This window comes from Pseudopodoces humilis, chromosome 10, assembly GCF_049639895.1.
Source record: "Pseudopodoces humilis isolate 2021_Gansu_Grassland_sample_001 chromosome 10, ASM4963989v1, whole genome shotgun sequence".
Lineage (NCBI taxonomy): Eukaryota > Metazoa > Chordata > Aves > Passeriformes > Paridae > Pseudopodoces > Pseudopodoces humilis.
Genome location: NC_142209.1, coordinates 27,997,957 through 28,012,873, shown reverse-complemented (window position 1 = coordinate 28,012,873; position 14,917 = coordinate 27,997,957). Strand labels below are relative to the sequence as shown.

At 43.3% G+C, this 14,917-nt stretch overlaps 1 protein-coding gene across 8 annotated transcripts in view; it reads left to right on the top strand.

The window, feature by feature from the left end:
* Positions 1-5,515: 5,515 nt before the first annotated feature.
* The window catches only part of DAB1 (DAB adaptor protein 1), a 142,166-nt gene continuing 132,764 nt past the window's right edge, over positions 5,516-14,917 (top strand). For 6 of the 8 annotated variants that reach the window (XM_014250910.2, XM_088060582.1, XM_088060579.1 and 3 more), the window contains exon 1: positions 5,516-5,707. The gene's annotated coding sequence lies outside the window, so the exon portion shown is untranslated. The remainder of the gene's footprint in view (positions 5,708-14,917) is intronic. The other 2 variants (XM_014250911.2, XM_014250909.2) reach the window with 1 other exon arrangement.

Below are 14,917 nucleotides of genomic sequence, written 5' to 3'. Positions count from 1 at the left end.
AAACATTTATTTGTGTCAATGACACGTTTAAAACTCTCTGCTCTGTCTAAATATTTAAAAGGAAATATAAAGAGGAAAATGTAATGTGACACAAGAGGAAATGAAAAACAACCTTACTTGTTGAGGACATTCACTACACACAATTGCTGTCTCCTGAATACCTGTTATTTTGGCAGAAATTGAGGGGAATGCAGCTCTAAGTATCGTGTTCATCTGTCTCTTTTTAACAAAAAATGATTCTTACAATGGCAAGTGGATCTTTTTGCTGTCAAAATCATGGAATAGGACAACAGCCAAGATCTTTAGGAACCTCTGAGACTGAAATTTTCATTTGTAAAGATCCAAAAATTAATAAATAATGAAGATAAATATGTACTTAGTAAAAAGAAGCTGCAGTATTGTCCAAATCAAAGAGCTTAAATGTGTTGGCTGCTTGTTAAAGTAGACAAAATCTTAGGAACAAGTTATAGAAAGTTTGTTTTATTGAATAAGTGTTGGGTTTAAAGTTTTCAAACCCCCTTTTATTTTCTAATCCAGAGTAAAGCCAAATTTTGGAATTGTCTGTGGCGGAGATAACTAGGCAAAGTAATGCAGAACCACATGGGCTTTCAAGATGTAAGGGATGCTGAAAATTCACCCATGAAGTCCTCCTAGAAAGGAGTTTATTAAATTCCAAGATGGCTCTGTGTGGATCATCAGTGGTGTCTGGGGGGAATGAGAGAACACCAAAACTCAGAATTGTGTGCCTCTATCATGCTCTTAGCAACATGTTCTCTGTTGGAACCTGACACTTCTGTTTGCAAAAGCAAACCCTCTCTAAATTAGTTTGCAGTTAATTGGCTGTGAAAGGAAACACACCTTGCCAAAAAGGATTTGAAATATGAAGCAGTTTGGATTTGTGAAGGAGTTGATCACTGTTCTTGGAGAATCACAGACTCTTTCATGGGCATCTGGGAAATAATGTGGTTCATAATCTCCAGTGCTTTGACAAATTCCATTATTTGGCAGGACAGGCATCTACTTGCTGCCATCTACTAGAAGATAAATTGATTTTGGAGGGGTAATCTTGGACTGTTTGTCAGAGCTGCTCATTTGCAGCTGAGGAAAGTGTTTGCAGCAGGGTTAGTTTGGTAATATTTTGAATATGTGAAGGAGAATAATAGGGGCTACCAGATAGAATGACAAGATCTTGTTTCTATTTTTCCTCCCAGGACTCCAAGTGGAATGAATGGCCATGTATATAACAATAATTAGTGTTTATGTATGTCCTTGACTGTCTCTGGGGTCTTTCCAAGCATTCCTGGAGAAATTCCAATAGGAGGCTTCTGACATACATGTGAGATGGGCATAAAACGAGTATAGGTTGACTTATCCAAGATCACAAACTAGTCAATGACAAAGCTGAGATCTGAAACAAGGTCCTGAACCCCTTTTTGCACGTGTAACTACAAGTTTTTGCAATCTTTGTTGAGATGCATGAAAGGAAGGATCTCCCTGTAACCAAGCCACAATACAGTAGAGGGCCTACCTTCAGAAACCAGTGACTAATCTCTGGAACATTCAAGACTTAATTCCATTTTTAGTATTTCCATATTCTGGCTTTTAATTGAGAGATGTCTGTGATATTTTTTGGGATAGGGCGCTCTCCACCAGACTGCACTGTGGGGGCAAGAATTATCATAACCTCTTCCTGATATGTCACTGCCAGGAGAGTGACTTCCCACTTTTCATTAAGAGCTACCAAAATTTTTCTACACAGATTTTTTTTTGGTGGGCAATAGCAGTGTTCAGCAACATATTTTGCTCAGTCACCTGGGATATCTCTGAGGAAGTATCCCAATAGACCTTTAGTGGAAGAGAGCTGAGTTTTGTTGCATTTGAGAAAACTGAGGATGAAATCAAATCATGATTAGTTCTTCTGAATGGCTAAAGGAGCTCACTGTGTGTCTACAGCAGTAAGAGATGGGCTACTGTAGTTACTGATAATGCAGCAGGTACTATTTTCAGTCAGTGCCCAATTGCCTTAGAGGAACTTATTAAACTGAAATCACTATTGTGTGAGGAACTACTCATGTAGAGGATCTCCAGAGTGATCAAGATGATCCTACTGTGGGCTACAATATAGATCAGTAAATGTGAAGAGGGGTTTTGTGAGAAGGCTGACATCTTGAGAGCTCACTTGGCAAGGGATGGGTCTGCATGTTGTGTATATGGCAGAAATAACAGCTCTCTTTTCAGATATTGAATGCCCCCTCCCAAAATCCCACTTGAATCCAGCAAAGTGTAACATTGTGCACCTTCCAGATTCTTTCAAAGCACCAACAAAAACTCCTTCTCAAACATCCCTCAAAATTTCTCTCTACCATTATTTGGTAGTCCTTTATAATCAGCACAGCTTGAGATGCATTAATTAGTTTAATGAAGGTAAGGCCTACATTCCATATCAGGGAATGTCCAGTTCTCATTAATGCCAGTGGCTGTCACATGTGTGCACTAACAACCCTACAGGGTTTTTGGCCAATGGTTTGTCATTTTTGCAGGATGATGCTGGTTTTACAGTGTGGATTCTGCCTTAGCATTTCATGTCAGAAACACACAGGCTTGCAGCTGGACAGCACTGATGCTGATTAACTTGCCTCTGAGGTGAAACTGGAAAGTTTTTTGATTACTCTTTTCCTAGGTCAGAAACCTTGACTGTGAATTATCAGTGAATTCGCTGTCAACAATTATCCTGCAAATTATCTCTTATTTGCAGGTAAACATTTTTGCTCTGCAGGGTGCAGTGGTTTAGTAGCAACTGCAGTGCTTATTGAAATTGAGTAGTATAACAAATTACTTAGAATCCAGGTCTACAGGTATCAGTGGTGGGTATTTTAATGTTGTTTTGAGGCAATTATTTTAAAAATTTGTACAATGCTCTTGGTTGTAAGATTGAATTCATCCTACTCTCAACTGATGTGTACAGGAACACTTCAACAGATTCTGATCATTGTCCTGTTAGTAGAAATCTATTCAGGAGCTCAGCTAATCCTACTTTCCCTTTAGTTGTTTTAGCAAGTAGGAAGTGACTGAGAACTGCACAAGTGACTATTGCAAAAATAGTTGAGAACTACACTTCTAGGTTTTGATCTTCAGCTCCTCGAGCTGTTCAGCAGAAATGACATTTTTGGCCTACAGATCTTAATATATAACTCTTAATGGTTTGTCACATAATTGCTGATGGCATAGTGCATCATCAGAAAGGAGAATGTAGGAATGATGAGTTTTAGCTTTACAAATGAACGCAAATAAAAGCTGTTGGTCTTCACATCAAATTTCTTGCTCCTTTGCTTCTTGATCATGTTTTTCAGTAGAGAGAAGGAACTGTGACCAAATATATGTTCTCATGTGAGAGTTTGTGTTGCAAAGTTATGGCCTAAAAAATATTTTACATTAAACCAAAGCAGATTGCTTGTGGCAACTCCTGCATAATGAAGGAACACAATGAAAAACTGCAGTGCATATTGCTCTTCAGGTCTGTTCTATTTTCATAATTTTTAGTTTGTTTTTTTTTTTAGTAGAAAATTGCATAGTATAATTACAAGTTCATTTGCATTCATATTACAAGCTGTGAGCTAGTAGTCTTTTATATTTAAAAAGTATTATTAGCAAGTGTGACTTGCATCCATACATTTTAGAAATGAATGGGAATGAAGTTTTATACTAATCAAAGTTCCCTCTCTATTTAGTCAGCTTCCAGCACACCCCTCCTGTAAACTCCAGGACCTCAGTGAGATCAGCAACACAATAAATGCAAATTCATTTTATTGTACATTGGTCAAAGGGTAAGAGCAGCTCAATTACTGTTTTCCCAACAAAAAAAATTGCCTTTTGGGAACTAAAGATCACTAACATTTATTTGACCTAATATGTATAGACAAGCATGTCTCATCAAGGATGCTATTATTTCCTAATTTAAAAAAAAAATTACTTTATTTCTCCTTTAGTTCTTTGTCTAGATTGTGAAATTCTCACCAATAGGAAATTTTGCTGCAATGAAGTTGAGTACTTCTTTTAATTCACATTAGAATAAGTAGGTTCAATTGAGAATCTGACCTTTCATTTCTGTAATAAATTGAAATGAAGAAAACAGGTCTATAGTGAAAAGCTCCATTGCATCAACTACTTCTATAAATGTGGCTTGAATTTTGAATTTTTTATGTTGTAAAGGTTATTACATGACGTTATCTTTTATGCTTAATACCTAATGTGCTGCAGAAAGAATAATTGAGGGAGATTAAACTGATAATATTTGAGAATGTTACCAGATCTGTGCATGTACTTTCAATCAATCTGCTCGCTCAGCCTTTCCCTCTGCTCCCTGTCCTGTTAAGTGTGTTGCCACATCGGTTCAGCTCTCCTGCCTGTCAGGTGGAGGTAAAATAACCTGTAGACATCTTTCTGCCTTGTGAGCATCCTGGTGATCCCTGGCTGGCTGTCATCCCGGGGAGTGCACATCAGCAGCTGGGTGCCTGCGTGTCCTGCAGAACATCTCGCTCGTAATTCCTCATCAGATCCAATCCCCTGTAATGGTCTGAGCCCTCTTCCCTGGCAGCCCAGGGAGACGCGGCCACTCAGCCCCAGGGGGTGAATCAGATCTATCTAGAGGCTGCAAAAAGCTTTTCTTTTAGTCATTTACCTCGGTTAGCGAGAGCAGCGCTGCTTTTATGCATTGATTGGAGATAATACTGGTGAAATGGCAATAACCTGGCAAATGTACTTCTCTCTGTATGTAAATCCTTTCGGGAAGTGCATGACAGCCTCTGTTTTCTATGGGTCTCCGTTTGTAAAGAAGCTGTTATCACAGAATAAGTTTAATGGGTCGTGAATTTTGTGTTGAAAGGAGAGTCTCTCCATGACTTCTGATCCGCCTGCAACAGACCTATTGGCTCGGCAGCGAGTGCATTAGGCTAAATATGCTTCCTCCATTGACTCTGAAGGTAACAGCCCTAAATGCCTCATTAAATTTTCATGGGTGACTGCGAGAAGCCATGAGAAAAGCAGCACACTGGTGGCGGCGGGGGCCCCGGCCCGGCCCCAGCCCCAGCCCCAGCCCCGCGGCCGTGAGGGGGGAGCGGCTGTGGCGGCGCCGTGTCCGGGCTCCACGCGTGGGCAGCGGCCACCTCCGGCCAGACTGACCCGCTGAGCGCCCTCCCTGCGCTCCGGGGAAGCCCCTGGAGCCCCCGGTACCGATTTCCGCCCCCCTGGCCGAGCTTGAGCGCGGTGCTGCGGGCGGGGCCGGGGGTCTCCAGCCGCTCCGCTCCGCTCGCACACGGGGGCTGCCCCGGAGGCGGTGACGGGCTCGGGACGCGCCGAGCCCCCCCGCCCCGAGCGGGGACGGCCCCGCCAGCCCCCTCCTCGCCCGTCCCCCTCTCCCTGCCCAGCTGCACAGCGGCGCTGAGACCCCCAGCCCTGGGAGAGGAGGAGGAGAAGGAGGAGGAGGAGGAGGAGACCGACCCCTCATCAGCAGCGTTCCTCCACCGCACACCTCCCTTTTCCCCTCCCTCTGGCCTCAGCGCCGCGCTGGCGGGGCCGGAGAGGGCAGGCGGCGCGGGAAGGCGGCTCTCCCAGCATGGACGGGCCATGTGTATCCTAAGGAATAACAGCAGCTGCTGCGCCCACGATGGGGAGCAGAGGAATGCGAGGAGGAGAGGGCTCGCTGGGGCAGGTGAGAGAGCCGGTCCCCGCTCCGCTGCGCGGCCGGTCCTGAGGGCGGCGCGGCGGCAGCTGCGGGGTTTGGGGGCTCAGCGGGGTGCGCCGCTCCTCCTGCGAGCGGGGACCCCCTTCCCGCAGCAGCATGGAAGGGCAGCTTTTCTCCGAAGGAAGTTTATTTTTTCCCGTTCTTCCCCTCTCCCGCTCGCTTCCGTCCCCCCGAGGCGGGGAAAGGGCTGGAATCCCCCGCGAGTAGCGGGAAGTTGCCGGCTGCGGAGGGAGCGCCGTGCGAGGCTGCCCCACACCCAGCCGAGCTCTGGGGCAAAGGGCTGGGGGCGCTTCTGCCATCCTCCGCAGCAGGGCAAGTAAAAAACAAAAAATCGAGGAGGGAGCTAGAGACGCGGTGCGGCTGCGGGATTCCCCCCGCCGTGCCGGGGGTCCCTGGGATGCGCCGCTCTCGGGAGCCTCGGGCGCTGCCGCCCCGCAGCTGGAAGCGCCGATCGGTCGCTGTAGTGCTCGCTTCCCGCGGGGAGCGCCCCCCGCTGCCGGGCTGGGAGCCGGCCGGGGGCTGGGAGCCGGCCGGGGGCTGGGAGCCGGCCGGGGGCTGGGATGCGGCTCGGCTGCGCCGGCGCTGCCCTGCCCGGGAAGGTGCGGCAGGGCCGGGGGACGCCGCGCTGAGGAGCGGCGGGGAAATGGCGCCCGGAGCGGGGCGGAGGGGCCGCTGGACGCGCGGGGAGCGGGGTGAGCTCGCCCTCCCCAGCCGGGGACCCTCTGGGGACCGCCCGCTGGTCCCCGGGCAGCAGCCCCCGGCGCTGGTCAGCGGTGTGCGCTCCAGGGGAGCGGGTGCAGAGTGACCGCTTGCGTTAGAGGTGCTGCGGGTTCATGCGCCTCGCGTTTCCAGCCCCTACTTTAGGGGAAAACCCGACAACACCCCCATGATCTGAGTGTTTTGGAGTGCTTTCTTCTCGGGGTTGTGCACGGCCACCGGGTCATCAGGGGCGGGCAGCCGGGAATGAAAGTTCAGAGCGCTGCGGTGGGAGGAAGGTGCGCGCAGGAGCTGCTGCCAGGCTGGGTCAGGACAGCGGTGACGGAGCCCGCAAGGACCGGCAGGACAGGCACGGGACTGTGAACTCCCCAGAGCTACCTCTTCCTTTGGTGTTTCCCAGGGTGTTCCACACGCTGGGAGCTCAGGTTTCAGGACCGGCACGTTTGAAATGCCTCTCCGAATGGTGAAGTGGGATGCTGGGACCAGTAATCATAGTGAAGAACAGTAGATAACGAAGCTGGTTTCTGGGCTGGAGAGTCCTGGAGCTTGCAGACGAATGGGAAGTTTTTAATTTCCCGACGAACTTCTCTTTCATTGTACATTTCAAACCGGTTAAGTCAATTTCCAAGTCTTTCCCCGAAGTAGTTTTAAAAACAAAGTCCTTGGAACTCTTTGCCATTTGTCTAAATTCTGAATGCATGTCTGAAGCATTTAATCATGTTTATTGTTTTCAGCCACTCAAACGGAATAAAAATTACTTATCGTTGACGAAGCTTATCTCGCAAGCTGTTTCACAGTATGTTTCCATTGCAAGACACAGCGCTGTGTTAAACTACTGATGACTGTATTGTTTATTGTTCTTTCATTCCCCACCCTCACCCCCCGTAACACCAATATCAATCTGTCCCTTACTGCTATACTCAAAAATAATGGAGGAGCAAGTTTTCACCAGTTTGATATTTTTACTCGTAGCTGAGATTTATGTCTTTTATATTTGCTCTTAAGCTGTTTTTCATTCAGTGTGCTAAAGGCAGCTGATGTATTAAAAAAGGAATCAAGGCATAAAGCTGAAAGGGACTTTCAAACTCCTGAGCTGAAGCTGTGCATGGAATTAGCACCGGATCCAGAGCATTATTTATTTGTTTATCCACATACATAGCACCTTCCTGAAGCATAAGATTCCTTGCCCCTTTGTCATTATCATTTTATGTCATTACACAGCTAAAATGCACTATTCACACTGGTCTAGAAATACAGATTTATTGTTTGGAGTGTTTTGATCTTGGACTGTACCTCATAAGTGATTTTGCCGCACTTTAACAGTATCTCAACACAGTGATGGAGAACACCATCATGTTTTCTTGTAGGATTACCTTTGGGACCTTAGTGACTGCACACATCAGTGGTTTCATCTTAGGAGGATTGAAATTGATTTTCTTCTTTTTCTTTTTTTTTTTTTTTTTTTTTTTATCTCAGCCAGTGAAAGACCCTGTGTATGTCCTTTGACCCATGGCCTCACATGATGAAGTGAAACCAATAGTGGAGGATGTAGAATTGAAGTAGCTGCTACTAAAAAGTAGAGGTATCAGAATGAGCCCCTTGTCTTGGTGATCAGCCTGTGTGATTCTTTGGGCAAGGCACAATTCTTAAAATTTGCAAAATTTGTAAAACTGATGCATATATGTATCAAAATAAATTTAAAACGTGAGGTTTATGATATTCTTTTTTTGTACTTTTGAGGGGTCCTTGCTCAAGCCAAGGAAGATTGACCATTCCCTCTCATCCACAAAAGGCCTTTGTCTCTAAAAGTATTTTATATTTCAAATTTTTGCAATGTATTTGTGTTGAATTTAGCAAGAGCCAAGCTTAGCAACTAAATACCAGTGAGGTGGGAGAACCTCTATTTTTACAACCTTGTTTGCATTTTAAAGTGATAGCAAATACTAGCAAAGAGGAACACGATTTTCTAGATGTTATAGTTCAAATTAACTTTCCCAGTCAATATTTAGTCAAGGTCTTGATGGTTAAAGTTAACTGTCCAAGTCAATGTTTAGTCAAGGTAATGACTTGGTTTTTATAAACACTATCCGAGCATTCTTGCAGAATTAATCAGAGTTGCTTGCTCAGCCAATTACTTAGGAATAAAGCTATGTTATTACTTGGTCTCTCCTATGTCCTGTTCTATTTGGTGTTATTTCAGCAGTGCTTGCCTTCAGCCCTTCTGTAGCTTCATTCTTACAGCACCAGCTCTGTCTTTAAGGGATTTGTTTGCCTGATGGTTTTGGGATGGTAAAGGAAGTCCTGCACTAATCTGTTTTTATGGGTAGGAAGATGAGGTGTGGAGATGCCAGGTGCTGGCTCCCAGGAGGAGGTACAACATGTAGTGCAGAAGCAATATTTATTTATGTCCAAGGAAGTTTTCAGGAGCCTGTGCTGAGCAGCTCCTTGTGCAGTGCTCAGGAAGAGATGAGCACTTGGGATAAAGCAATCATTAACAATGTATTAAAACCATTTTGGTGAGAGATGGAAGCATGTTGTGATCTGGAAAAGAACTGGAAATCTTTATTGTGATTCCTCATTTCTTGGCATCCCTTTAAATGGGATCTTCATTCTTCCAGGATGGCACTTCAGTCTCTTAAGCTGACTCTAAAATCACAGTCTGGACTTCCATTGTACCAGTGTTTTTTTCTTTCTTCCTTTCTTTCTTTTTTTTTTTTTTTATTTTATTTTTAAATTGTACCACTTGCAAATGCATTCCCTGCAATTACATGGGTATTAGAGTAGATATTCATTAGGATTTTACTAATCTGGACCTCAAGTGCTGTTCTGCAAATTTGCCAGCCTTTGTAAGGCAGTGCTTGACTTCATCAGCTGCACTGTTTTATTATGAGTATTTTGATACAGTAGAATGAAAAGCATATATTCTAAACTAAGTAATTAATCAGATTGAAAAATTTTCATTTTCATACTTTGATTTGTCACAAAGAGAGCCTATAACTCTATATTTTTCCCTTAACACTAGTTTTTGCCCAGTCTAGCTGCAGCCAAATTACATTTCATGGTGGTGGTTTAAGAATTTCATCCATGAATCAATCTTCCATTTCTGTTTTCAAGACAGCAGAGTTGTCACAATTTAGGGAAGGTGAGTAAACCCAATACTGTGAGCTCCAGGAAAGGTAGCTGCATCTGTGTGTTTAATCTTACGCTGTTGTCAAACACATTTTTAAGTGTTCCAGGTTTCAGCAGTGTTTTAAATTCTTAACTTTGTTTATTTAAGTGGTTCATCCATGTGCACAAATCCTGTGTCAGAAGCTACTGGTGACAGTGGGGTCTGTGGTGGATCTCTCCCAAGGTGGTGCCGTATTGAAGAACCAGAGCAGAGCAAGACCTGTCAGCTTTTGTCTCTTAATCAATATATTGCTTTGTGTGGAGTGGGAGTGAAGCTCATTCCCTGGGATGCCCCATGGTTGGTGCAGGTGCAGAGGCTGCTATGGCCCCAGCTGTGGGGGAAGCAGCTGCCCAGTCCCCAGCCCTTCAGACAGCTGCATGTCCTGACCACATCCATCCACAGCAGAGCAGCAGCGTTGCTGAAGGGCTGCTTGTCACATCTTGCTTGGGCTCAGTCCTCTCCTTAGATACATGAAGCTGTTGACATGAACTTATGGCCCTTGGAGGTGTGAAGGTTTCCTTCAGTTACTTAGGGAACCAGGGGGGATGATGGCTGTGGGTGAGCTTTTGAAAATGCAGTGTTCCTGAGCAGAAGCCTGCCAGGGGAGCAGCCTCCAGGCACCTTCCAGCCCGTGATCCTTTGCACTTTCTACAGAGTCATTCCATTACTCTTTGTTTAATGAGGATGCAGAGGTTACTTTTCTTGAGGATATTTTCTCTTTTATATTTATGTTTTATATTCTTAAGGATAAGAATATTTTCTTAGGTTTTAGATCTACAGAAGGAATTCCTCCCGTGAGGATGCTGAGGCCCTGGCACAGGGAAAAAGAGAAGCTGTGGCTGCCCCATCCCTGGAAGTGTCCAAGGCCAGGCTGGACAGGGCTTGGAGAAACTGGGATAGTGGAAGGTGTCCCTGCCCATGGCAGGGGGTAAAACTGGATGAGCTTTAAGGTCCCTCTCAACTCAAACCATTCTGTTATTTTATGATATGTACCACATAAAAAAACAGGGCAATTTCTGTTTTTTTCGGTATTGAATTCTGTATGTCTCTGTATATGTATATACATATATATGTGTGTGTACATATATATATATATATATACACATATATATATGCAAAGATTCATTTGCTGCCCTTTTTATTACATAAAGATTTCTCAGGTCTCGCTCCAGGTATTGCCAAGCAGTTACACTGGGAGATTCCCCACCCCTCCCACCCCCCAAATAGTGATTGCTCTTGTGGTTAGAGGAGCATCAGTTTTTTGAGAGTCTTTGCAATTCCCTGAGCCTGAAGGCAAATGAATAGAAATTTAGTGGACCACCTAGTTCTTGACTCAAAATTCTCCAAAGAGAAGTCTGACCTAATTTATATTGTATTGGATCAAATAATCCTATCATGCATGTGTGCTTGCTGTTTTGTTTTCTTTTAGCAGGCATATTGCTGTCTTGCAGAAACTTCAGATTCAGATGTTAGGCAATGTCCCTGTGGTTTTGGGAGGTGCTTTTCCTCAGTGAGTACTTACTGGAAAATTACATTTAGAGGACGCTTGTGAAGAGGGAAGCAATCAAGACCGAATACTAAGGCTGCTAGAATTATTCATACCTGAATGTGAATGTACTGTTGTTTAGTACTGATGATAATCAAGAGTCCTCTAATGCGAAGTCTCCTAATTATTGCTAAAGATGGAGCTGAAATCTGCCCAAAATGCTTTTTTGTAGCAAAATGTGGTATAAATATCTCTGTCATCACGTGTGTCTGTGATAGGGATTCTGGTGGGCTTTGATGTAGGTGATTGCAGGGTTGCTGAGGGTGTTTGTTGGGGTCAGCATGTCTTGAAGTTCACTGGGAGCTGATCAGCATCCAGGCACTGCAGTTGTGGTCTCTTAAAGCAATTCCAGGTGTGAAAAACCCTTCTCTGGGGTTATTCTGTAGACAGTAGTGCCCATCACTCTGTCTGTCTCAAGATACACTCCAAAGCTTATCAATCCATCTCTCTGTGTTCATGTTTTGGAAAAGAACTTTCTAAACCTGCACAGGTTTATTCTTGGGAAGTTGACGAAAGTTTTGAGTCTTCAGAATTTTAAGATCATACCAACAGTTACATGAAAACAGTTCTTTTCTGTTGAATTTCTTGAAGAACTTGGAATTCTGGGAATCGAGATGGTGCAATACCCATTTCATAGTTTCCCTTTTACATAAATGTTTCCTACTGACAGAATATTACTTAGAGAACAGCAAGCATCAGTATTTCTGAACCTAAAGGATTATAAATTTCTTTTCAATAATTGAAATAACTGAGGGGAAAACTGTGTTTGTTTTTTTTTTTTAACACCATATAAAAAACCAGCTGAATTTCTGTTCTTGGTTACTTGAGATGCAGCTCAATAAACTATGCTAAAACAGCAAAGAAAAAAGAGCACTTCAACTTGTTTAACCTTTCCAGGACGTGTCAGTCTCTGCCTGAGACTGGCCAGAACACTTCTGTTGGCATGTGCCCTTTGCCAGATTAACATGGATTAGGTCACTTGAATTCTCCCCTCACTCAGTTCCTACCTTTCCTTTAATCCTCTCTCATAGCATCTGTCAGGATCGATGGGGGGAAAGAAGAGCTTTTCCTGTATTTGGGATATTTTTGACAAATAGTTAGCATGAAGAATTTAACTTTTTTTATTTCCTTGTGTAACCTTAACAGATCAAATACTTCTTTACCTCTTGTGTTTTGCTTGTGGCTGTGGTGGTGGGGTAGGAGACTCTGCTTCTTTGATTTTGGGGTTAGGGATGATGGGCACACTGATAACTTGGTGCTGTAGAGAATTCCAGGCTTAGGAATTTCCAAGTAGCTACATAGGTAAGCCAAGCATAAAAGTAATTAGGAAAAAAAAGCAAACTAATTAATACTAAACTTTAATATTCAACTGATATTCAGGAAATTGTTCCGCTCTTCAGTTCATCAACAGTTAGTGCAGCAAATATTTTACTAATATTTCAATTTTCCCTTTCATTCCTGTATGTAAACAGATACACAATTTAATTTTATTGTTACTGCCTCTTAAGTCAGTTTTCTTCTAGCTCTGAGGCTGATTAGCAAATTCAGACCTTTTAATGGCAAGATTAGATGACCTGTTAGGTGTTCATGTCTAAACTTTTAGCAGCTATTCCACAAATATCAAAGGTCTTCTCAGCAGATGGATCCCCCCCTGCTTTTTAAACACAAGGAAGGTTTTCCCATTCTAGGATTTTAATTTCTGTGAATGTGCATACATTTGGAAATGTGTTTGTTGTGCCATAGTGACACTGACAGTGTCACTTGAAAACGTCGTGGCCCCTGTTTGTGGTTTTAAAACACCTGGTAGTTGTTTGCAATAAAGACTCCCCTTTTTAATTGCAGTATAATTAATATAAAACAAATCACCAGGAAGTGCTACTTCACACAGCGTGTTGGCAGTTAGCTCAAGTTTAAAAACAGTAAAAAAACCCCAACCCATCAGTGAGTTTAATAAAGATTATTTTATGAATGGGGTTTTTCTTTGTGGCTGCTGAAGTAATCAAATCTCACATTATGGCTTCAGGACAGTTTGCCACCCACCATCCCTGTGTGATAGTTTTTATATATTCTGACCTATTTTTCTTCTTTGTGAAAACAAGAGAAATAAAATGTTTGAGAAGTCCTAAAGAGGATAACAAATTGAATTGACCACTTACTGTTCCTGGCACTCAAATTTTATGGTCCTTACCTCCCTAGTGATGGAGTGAGCTATTCTCCAGCACTGCGTGAGAGTTGCAGCTGATGAAATTTGGTGAAGTTCTTTCAAATCAGAGCCACTACACTGATTTACATCACATGAGGGCTTGTCCCCTGTTGCTATGTTACATTTGTAGCAAATGCTAATTGAATTTGGTGCATACAGACCCTCAGAGAAAAGTGAGAATTGTTACTGAGTGAATCCCACTGTGCCAGGCTTCAGTTTCTGGCTTTCAGTGCAGGATGCTCCCAGAGAAAACATGAAATCTTCTTTATGTTGTCAAGCAACACCAGAAAAATAACTCTGCTGCAGCCTCAAAACAGGTCTGAGACTTCAGCACTGCTGAGTTTGGGCTTGGAAAAGAACAGCATGTGATTTTCATAAGGCAGCTCTGGTTGCAGCACTTTATTTTCTTCTTGCAGGACTGTTGGTCCAACAAAATTACCTGTATGTGGTTGCTCCTTTTGAATGTAGAGTTTCTCGTGTTTCATTCTTGCATGATTTGTTCTGTTGGATTCTCAGATGAGGTGAAGAGATGGCAGAGGTTGGACTCTCCAAGGGATGCTTCTGAGCCTCATCGGTCCTTGTAGGAGCAGCTGAATTTGTTAACTTAGACTCGATGCCCAGTCCTGACAGGTGAAATTTAGGTGAGAAGAATCCTGTTCTCAGTCATTGGACTTGAGCTGCCTTTTTTCCAGGGAGCAGAAATCCAGGGGAGCAGATCATGCGCATCAAGCTTCAAAATATTGCTCAGGCTGTGTGGAGAACGAACTCCATTCTTTATTGCAAAGATCAGCTCTAGTTCAAAGAACAGACTGCAAGTGACCCGTACACATTGTGGGTGGCTGATTCTGCTAATCAGTGGTTTTAGATGGAGCTTTTTGGTGGAGATGAGAAGAAGGACAGTGCTGAGAAGGGAAATAGTACAGGTAGGCCTATTTGTCTTTTGGATCTGGGAACACAGGAATAAATTTTCTTGATGAATAGAGCATTTATTTTCTTCTTTGTGGCTGAAAGTATGTACATAGTCTGCAATGTAGCCAATGAGCAAAGCAGGTATAACACCAATTTTAATGTCTGTATTGGATTGCCTTTAAGACTTTATCTCATTCTGGTGGACTAGGATTGGCTGCTTCACAGTGATTATTTATTAATTAATTTATTAAGGAGATGTATTTTGAGGTTGAATGATAGTGAATATATCTTATTTTCATAGCACATATATTTTTATGAGGAAGACTGACAGTGGATTTTTTCAAGACAATCTAAGGTTTGATTTGTTACAAGGAACAGGCATCCAGAAGCCACTAGGAATTGTGCTGATTTAGTGTACGTCTGGTTTCTTCTCCAAAAAACCATTCTGGTTAATACTAGGAAAAAAATTAATACTGGAAAAACCCATAGGAACTGAAACAAGGATGTTTGGAGGATTCCTTCCCACTTGGGGCATGAACTCTGCAGGTCTGAGGTGAAAATTTTCAACTTGAGACAAAGTTATAATCAGCAGGAATAGAAGTAGCTCATGATAGCTCGGTAGTTTTAACATTA